We start from the raw sequence: 8,442 nt of genomic DNA, 5'->3' as shown, positions 1-8,442 counted from the left end.
TGCCAAATTCTACAAGCACAAGCCTTGATGCTTCAACAACATTTAAAATCCCAGTTACAGCAACGGAACAAAGCAGTACACTTTTGCCAACAATACCCACATCAGCCAATCAATACACAAATTTTGTGTCATCAAAATCTACAAATACAATCCCTATTTCAAAGTCAACATCTGAAAAACCACTCACGACAACTCAACAAGGAACTGCAAATTTGCAAACAAACACATCTACAGTTCAAACTAAATCTGTTTTGCCAAATTTTACAAGCACAAGTCATGCTGCTGCAACAACATCTAAAATGGCAGTTACAACAACTGAACAAAGCGGTACTCTTTTGCCACCAACCACATCAATGACTCAATCAACGACTGTTGTTGCCACATCATCTACAATCCCTATTTCAATGTCAACATCTGAAAAACCACTTACAACAACTCAACAAGGAACTACACGTTTGCCAACAACCTCATCAACAGTTATAACTGCATCTATTTTGCCAAATTCTACAAGCACTAGCCTTGATGCTGCAACAACATCTAAAATCCCAGTTACAGCAACGGAACAAAGCAGTACACTTTTTCCAACAATAACCACATCAACGAATCAATACACAAATTTTGTGTCATCAAAATCTACAAATACAATCCCTATTTCAATGTCAACATCTCAAAAACCACTCACAACAACTCAACTAGGAACTACACATTTGCAAACAACCTCATCAACAGTTCAAACTAAATCTGTTTTGCCAAATTTTACAAGCACAAGTCATGCTGCTGCAACAACATCTAAAATGGCAGTTACAACAACTGAACAAAGCGGTACTCTTTTGCCACCAACCACATCAATCACTCAATCAACGACTGTTGTTGCCACATCATCTACAAAGACAATCCCTATTTCAATGTCAGCATCTGAAAAACCACTTACAACAACTCAACAAGGAACTACACATTTGCAAACAACCTTATCTACTGTTCAAACTAAATCTGTTTTGCCAAATTTTACAAGCACAAGTCATGCTGCTGCGACAACATCTAAAATGGCAGTTACAACAACTGAACAAAGCGGTACTCTTTTGCCACCAACCACATCATCGACTCAATCAACGACGGTTGTTGCCACATCATCTACAAATACAATCCCTATTTCAATGTCAACATCTCAAAAACCACTTACAACAACTCAACAAGGAACTACACATTTGCAAACAACCTCATCTACAGTTCAAACAATATCTGTTTTGTCAAATTCTACTAGCATTAGTAATCCTGCTGCAACAACATCTAAAATGGCAGTTACAACAACTGAACAAAGCGGTACTCTTTTGCCACCAACCACATCAATCACTCAATCAACGAATGTTGTTGCCACATCATCTACAAAAACAATCCCTATTTCAATGTCAACATCTCAAAAACCACTCACAACAACTCAAAAAGGAACTACACATTTGCAAACAACCTCATCAACAGTTCGAACTAAATCTGTTTTGCCAAATTTTACAAGCACAAGTCATGCTGCTGCAACAACATCTAAAATGGCAGTTACAACAACTGAACAAAGCGGTACTCTTTTGCCACCAACCACATCAATCACTCAATCAACGACTGTTGTTGCCACATTATCTACAAATACAATCCCTATTTCAATGTCAGCATCTGAAAAACCACTTACAACAACTCACCAAGGAACTACACATTTGGAAACAACCTCATCTACAGTTCAAACTAAATCAGTTTTGTCAAATTTTACAAGCACAAGTCATGCTGCTGCAACAACATCTAAAATGGCAGTTACAACAACTGAACAAAGCGGTACTCTTTTGCCACCAAGCACATCATCGACTAAATTAACGATGGTTGTTGCCACATCATCTACAAAGACAATCCCTATTTCAATGTCAGCATCTGAAAAACCACTTACAACAACTCAACAAGGAACTACACATTTGCAAACAACCTCATCTACAGTTCAAACAACATATGTTTTGTCAAATTCTACTAGCATTAGTAATCCTGCTGCAACAACATCTAAAATGGCAGTTACAACAACTGAACAAAGCGGTACTCTTTTGCCACCAACCACATCAATGACTCAATCATCGACTGTTGTTGCCACATCATCTACAAATACAATCCCCATTTCAATGTCAGCATCTGAAAAACCATTTACAACAACTCAACAAGGAACTACACATTTGCAAACAACCTTATCTACTGTTCAAACTAAATCTGTTTTGCCAAATTTTACAAGCACAAGTCATGCTGCTGCGACAACATCTAAAATGGCAGTTACAACAACTGAACAAAGCGGTACTCTTTTGCCACCAACCACATCAATCACTCAATCAACGACTGTTGTTGCCACATCATCTACAAATACAATCCCTATTTCAATGTCAACATCTGAAAAACCACTTACAACAACTCAACAAGGAACTACACATTTGCCAACAACCTCATCAACAGTTCTAACCGCATCTATTTTGCCAAATTCTACAAGCACTAGCCTTGATGCTGCAACAACTTCTAAAATCCCAGTTACAGCAACGGAACAAAGCAGTACACTTTTGCCAACAATAACCACATCAGCGAATCAATACACAAATTTTGTGTCATCAAAATCTACAAATACAATCCCTATTTCAATGTCAACATCTGAAAAAACACTCACAACAACTCAACAAGGAACTACACATTTGCAAACAACCTCATCTACAGTTCAAACTAAATCTGTTTTGCCAAATTTTACAAGCACAAGTCATGCTGCTGCAACAACATCTAAAATGGCAGTTACAAAAACAGAACAAAGCGGTACTCTTTTGCCACCAACCACATCAATCACTCAATCAACGACTGTTGTTGCCACATCATCTACAAATACAATCCCTATTTCAATGTCAGCATCTGAAAAACCACTTACAACAACTCAACAAGGAACTAAACATTTGCCAACAACCTCATCAACAGTTCTAACCGCATCTGTTTTACCAAATTCTACAAGCACAAGCCTTGATGCTGCAACAACATCTAAAATCCCAGTTACAGCAACGGAACAAAGCAGTACACTTTTGCCAACAGTACCCACATCAGCGAATCAATACACAAATTTTGTGTCATCAAAATCTACAAATACAATCCCTATTTCAATGTCAACATCTGAAATACCACTCACAACAACTCAACAAGGAACCACACATTTGCAAACAACCTTATCTACTGTTCAAACTAAATCTGTTTTGCCAAATTTTACAAGCACAAGTCATGCTGCTGCAACAACATCTAAAATGGCAGTTACAACAACTGAACAAAGTGGTACTCTTTTTCCACCAACCACATCAATGACTCAATCATCGACTGTTGTTGCCACATCTTCTACAAATACAATCCCTATTTCAATGTCAGCATCTGAAAAACCACTTACAACAACTCACCAAGGAACTACACATTTGGAAACAACCTCATCTACAGTTCAAACTAAATCAGTTTTGTCAAATTTTACAAGCACAAGTCATGCTGCTGCAACAACATCTAAAATGGCAGTTACAACAACTGAACAAAGCGGTACTCTTTTGCCACCAACCACATCATCGACTAAATTAACGAATGTTGTTGCCACATCATCTACAAAGACAATCCCTATTTCAATGTCAGCATCTGAAAAACCACTTACAACAACTCAACAAGGAACTACACATTTGCCAACAACCTCATCAACAGTTCTAACCGCATCTATTTTGCCAAATTCTACAAGCACAACCCTTGATGCTGCAACAACATCTAAAATGGCAGTTACAACAACTGAACAAAGCGGTACTCTTTTGCCACCAACCACATCAATCACTCAATCAACGACTGTTGTTGCCACATCATCTACAAATACAATCCCTATTTCAATGTCAACATCTCAAAAACCACTTACAACAACTCAACAAGGAACTACACATTTGCCAACAACCTCATCAACAGTTCTAACCGCATCTATTTTGCCAAATTCTACAAGCACAAGCCTTGATGCTTCAACAACATTTAAAATCCCAGTTACAGCAACGGAACAAAGCAGTACACTTTTGCCAACAATACCCACATCAGCCAATCAATACACAAATTTTGTGTCATCAAAATCTACAAATACAATCCCTATTTCAAAGTCAACATCTGAAAAACCACTCACGACAACTCAACAAGGAACTGCAAATTTGCAAACAAACACATCTACAGTTCAAACTAAATCTGTTTTGCCAAATTTTACAAGCACAAGTCATGCTGCTGCAACAACATCTAAAATGGCAGTTACAACAACTGAACAAAGCGGTACTCTTTTGCCACCAACCACATCAATGACTCAATCAACGACTGTTGTTGCCACATCATCTACAATCCCTATTTCAATGTCAACATCTCAAAAACCACTTACAACAACTCAACAAGGAACTACACGTTTGCCAACAACCTCATCAACAGTTATAACTGCATCTATTTTGCCAAATTCTACAAGCACTAGCCTTGATGCTGCAACAACATCTAAAATCCCAGTTACAGCAACGGAACAAAGCAGTACACTTTTTCCAACAATAACCACATCAACGAATCAATACACAAATTTTGTGTCATCAAAATCTACAAATACAATCCCTATTTCAATGTCAACATCTCAAAAACCACTCACAACAACTCAACTAGGAACTACACATTTGCAAACAACCTCATCAACAGTTCAAACTAAATCTGTTTTGCCAAATTTTACAAGCACAAGTCATGCTGCTGCAACAACATCTAAAATGGCAGTTACAACAACTGAACAAAGCGGTACTCTTTTGCCACCAACCACATCAATCACTCAATCAACGACTGTTGTTGCCACATCATCTACAAAGACAATCCCTATTTCAATGTCAGCATCTGAAAAACCACTTACAACAACTCAACAAGGAACTACACATTTGCAAACAACCTTATCTACTGTTCAAACTAAATCTGTTTTGCCAAATTTTACAAGCACAAGTCATGCTGCTGCGACAACATCTAAAATGGCAGTTACAACAACTGAACAAAGCGGTACTCTTTTGCCACCAACCACATCATCGACTCAATCAACGACGGTTGTTGCCACATCATCTACAAATACAATCCCTATTTCAATGTCAACATCTCAAAAACCACTTACAACAACTCAACAAGGAACTACACATTTGCAAACAACCTCATCTACAGTTCAAACAATATCTGTTTTGTCAAATTCTACTAGCATTAGTAATCCTGCTGCAACAACATCTAAAATGGCAGTTACAACAACTGAACAAAGCGGTACTCTTTTGCCACCAACCACATCAATCACTCAATCAACGAATGTTGTTGCCACATCATCTACAAAAACAATCCCTATTTCAATGTCAACATCTCAAAAACCACTCACAACAACTCAAAAAGGAACTACACATTTGCAAACAACCTCATCAACAGTTCGAACTAAATCTGTTTTGCCAAATTTTACAAGCACAAGTCATGCTGCTGCAACAACATCTAAAATGGCAGTTACAACAACTGAACAAAGCGGTACTCTTTTGCCACCAACCACATCAATCACTCAATCAACGACTGTTGTTGCCACATTATCTACAAATACAATCCCTATTTCAATGTCAGCATCTGAAAAACCACTTACAACAACTCACCAAGGAACTACACATTTGGAAACAACCTCATCTACAGTTCAAACTAAATCAGTTTTGTCAAATTTTACAAGCACAAGTCATGCTGCTGCAACAACATCTAAAATGGCAGTTACAACAACTGAACAAAGCGGTACTCTTTTGCCACCAAGCACATCATCGACTAAATTAACGATGGTTGTTGCCACATCATCTACAAAGACAATCCCTATTTCAATGTCAGCATCTGAAAAACCACTTACAACAACTCAACAAGGAACTACACATTTGCAAACAACCTCATCTACAGTTCAAACAACATATGTTTTGTCAAATTCTACTAGCATTAGTAATCCTGCTGCAACAACATCTAAAATGGCAGTTACAACAACTGAACAAAGCGGTACTCTTTTGCCACCAACCACATCAATGACTCAATCATCGACTGTTGTTGCCACATCATCTACAAATACAATCCCCATTTCAATGTCAGCATCTGAAAAACCATTTACAACAACTCAACAAGGAACTACACATTTGCAAACAACCTTATCTACTGTTCAAACTAAATCTGTTTTGCCAAATTTTACAAGCACAAGTCATGCTGCTGCGACAACATCTAAAATGGCAGTTACAACAACTGAACAAAGCGGTACTCTTTTGCCACCAACCACATCAATCACTCAATCAACGACTGTTGTTGCCACATCATCTACAAATACAATCCCTATTTCAATGTCAACATCTGAAAAACCACTTACAACAACTCAACAAGGAACTACACATTTGCCAACAACCTCATCAACAGTTCTAACCGCATCTATTTTGCCAAATTCTACAAGCACTAGCCTTGATGCTGCAACAACTTCTAAAATCCCAGTTACAGCAACGGAACAAAGCAGTACACTTTTGCCAACAATAACCACATCAGCGAATCAATACACAAATTTTGTGTCATCAAAATCTACAAATACAATCCCTATTTCAATGTCAACATCTGAAAAAACACTCACAACAACTCAACAAGGAACTACACATTTGCAAACAACCTCATCTACAGTTCAAACTAAATCTGTTTTGCCAAATTTTACAAGCACAAGTCATGCTGCTGCAACAACATCTAAAATGGCAGTTACAAAAACAGAACAAAGCGGTACTCTTTTGCCACCAACCACATCAATCACTCAATCAACGACTGTTGTTGCCACATCATCTACAAATACAATCCCTATTTCAATGTCAGCATCTGAAAAACCACTTACAACAACTCAACAAGGAACTAAACATTTGCCAACAACCTCATCAACAGTTCTAACCGCATCTGTTTTACCAAATTCTACAAGCACAAGCCTTGATGCTGCAACAACATCTAAAATCCCAGTTACAGCAACGGAACAAAGCAGTACACTTTTGCCAACAGTACCCACATCAGCGAATCAATACACAAATTTTGTGTCATCAAAATCTACAAATACAATCCCTATTTCAATGTCAACATCTGAAATACCACTCACAACAACTCAACAAGGAACCACACATTTGCAAACAATCGCATCTACTGTTCAAACTAAATCTGTTTTGCCAAATTTTACAAGCACAAGTCATGCTGCTGCAACAACATCTAAAATGGCAGTTACAACAACTGAACAAAGTGGTACTCTTTTTCCACCAACCACATCAATGACTCAATCATCGACTGTTGTTGCCACATCTTCTACAAATACAATCCCTATTTCAATGTCAGCATCTGAAAAACCACTTACAACAACTCACCAAGGAACTACACATTTGGAAACAACCTCATCTACAGTTCAAACTAAATCAGTTTTGTCAAATTTTACAAGCACAAGTCATGCTGCTGCAACAACATCTAAAATGGCAGTTACAACAACTGAACAAAGCGGTACTCTTTTGCCACCAACCACATCATCGACTAAATTAACGAATGTTGTTGCCACATCATCTACAAAGACAATCCCTATTTCAATGTCAGCATCTGAAAAACCACTTACAACAACTCAACAAGGAACTACACATTTGCCAACAACCTCATCAACAGTTCTAACCGCATCTATTTTGCCAAATTCTACAAGCACAACCCTTGATGCTGCAACAACATCTAAAATGGCAGTTACAACAACTGAACAAAGCGGTACTCTTTTGCCACCAACCACATCAATCACTCAATCAACGACTGTTGTTGCCACATCATCTACAAATACAATCCCTATTTCAATGTCAACATCTGAAAAACCACTTACAACAACTCAACAAGGAACTACACATTTGCCAACAACCTCATCAACAGTTCTAACCGCATCTATTTTGCCAAATTCTACAAGCACTAGCCTTGATGCTGCAACAACTTCTAAAATCCCAGTTACAGCAACGGAACAAAGCAGTACACTTTTGCCAACAATAACCACATCAGCGAATCAATACACAAATTTTGTGTCATCAAAATCTACAAATACAATCCCTATTTCAATGTCAACATCTGAAAAAACACTCACAACAACTCAACAAGGAACTACACATTTGCAAACAACCTCATATACAGTTCAAACTAAATCTGTTTTGCCAAATTTTACAAGCACAAGTCATGCTGCTGCAACAACATCTAAAATGGCAGTTACAAAAACAGAACAAAGCGGTACTCTTTTGCCACCAACCACATCATCGACTCAATCAACGACGGTTGATGCCACATCATCTACAAATACAATCCCTATTTCAATGTCAACATCTCAAAAACCACTTACAACAACTCAACAAGGAACTACACATT

Source organism: Pseudorasbora parva, chromosome 4 (genome assembly GCF_024679245.1).
Source record: "Pseudorasbora parva isolate DD20220531a chromosome 4, ASM2467924v1, whole genome shotgun sequence".
Taxonomy (NCBI): Eukaryota; Metazoa; Chordata; class Actinopteri; order Cypriniformes; family Gobionidae; genus Pseudorasbora; species Pseudorasbora parva.
The sequence above is the reverse complement of the archived record's forward strand: the minus strand, read 5'-3'. Positions refer to the sequence as shown.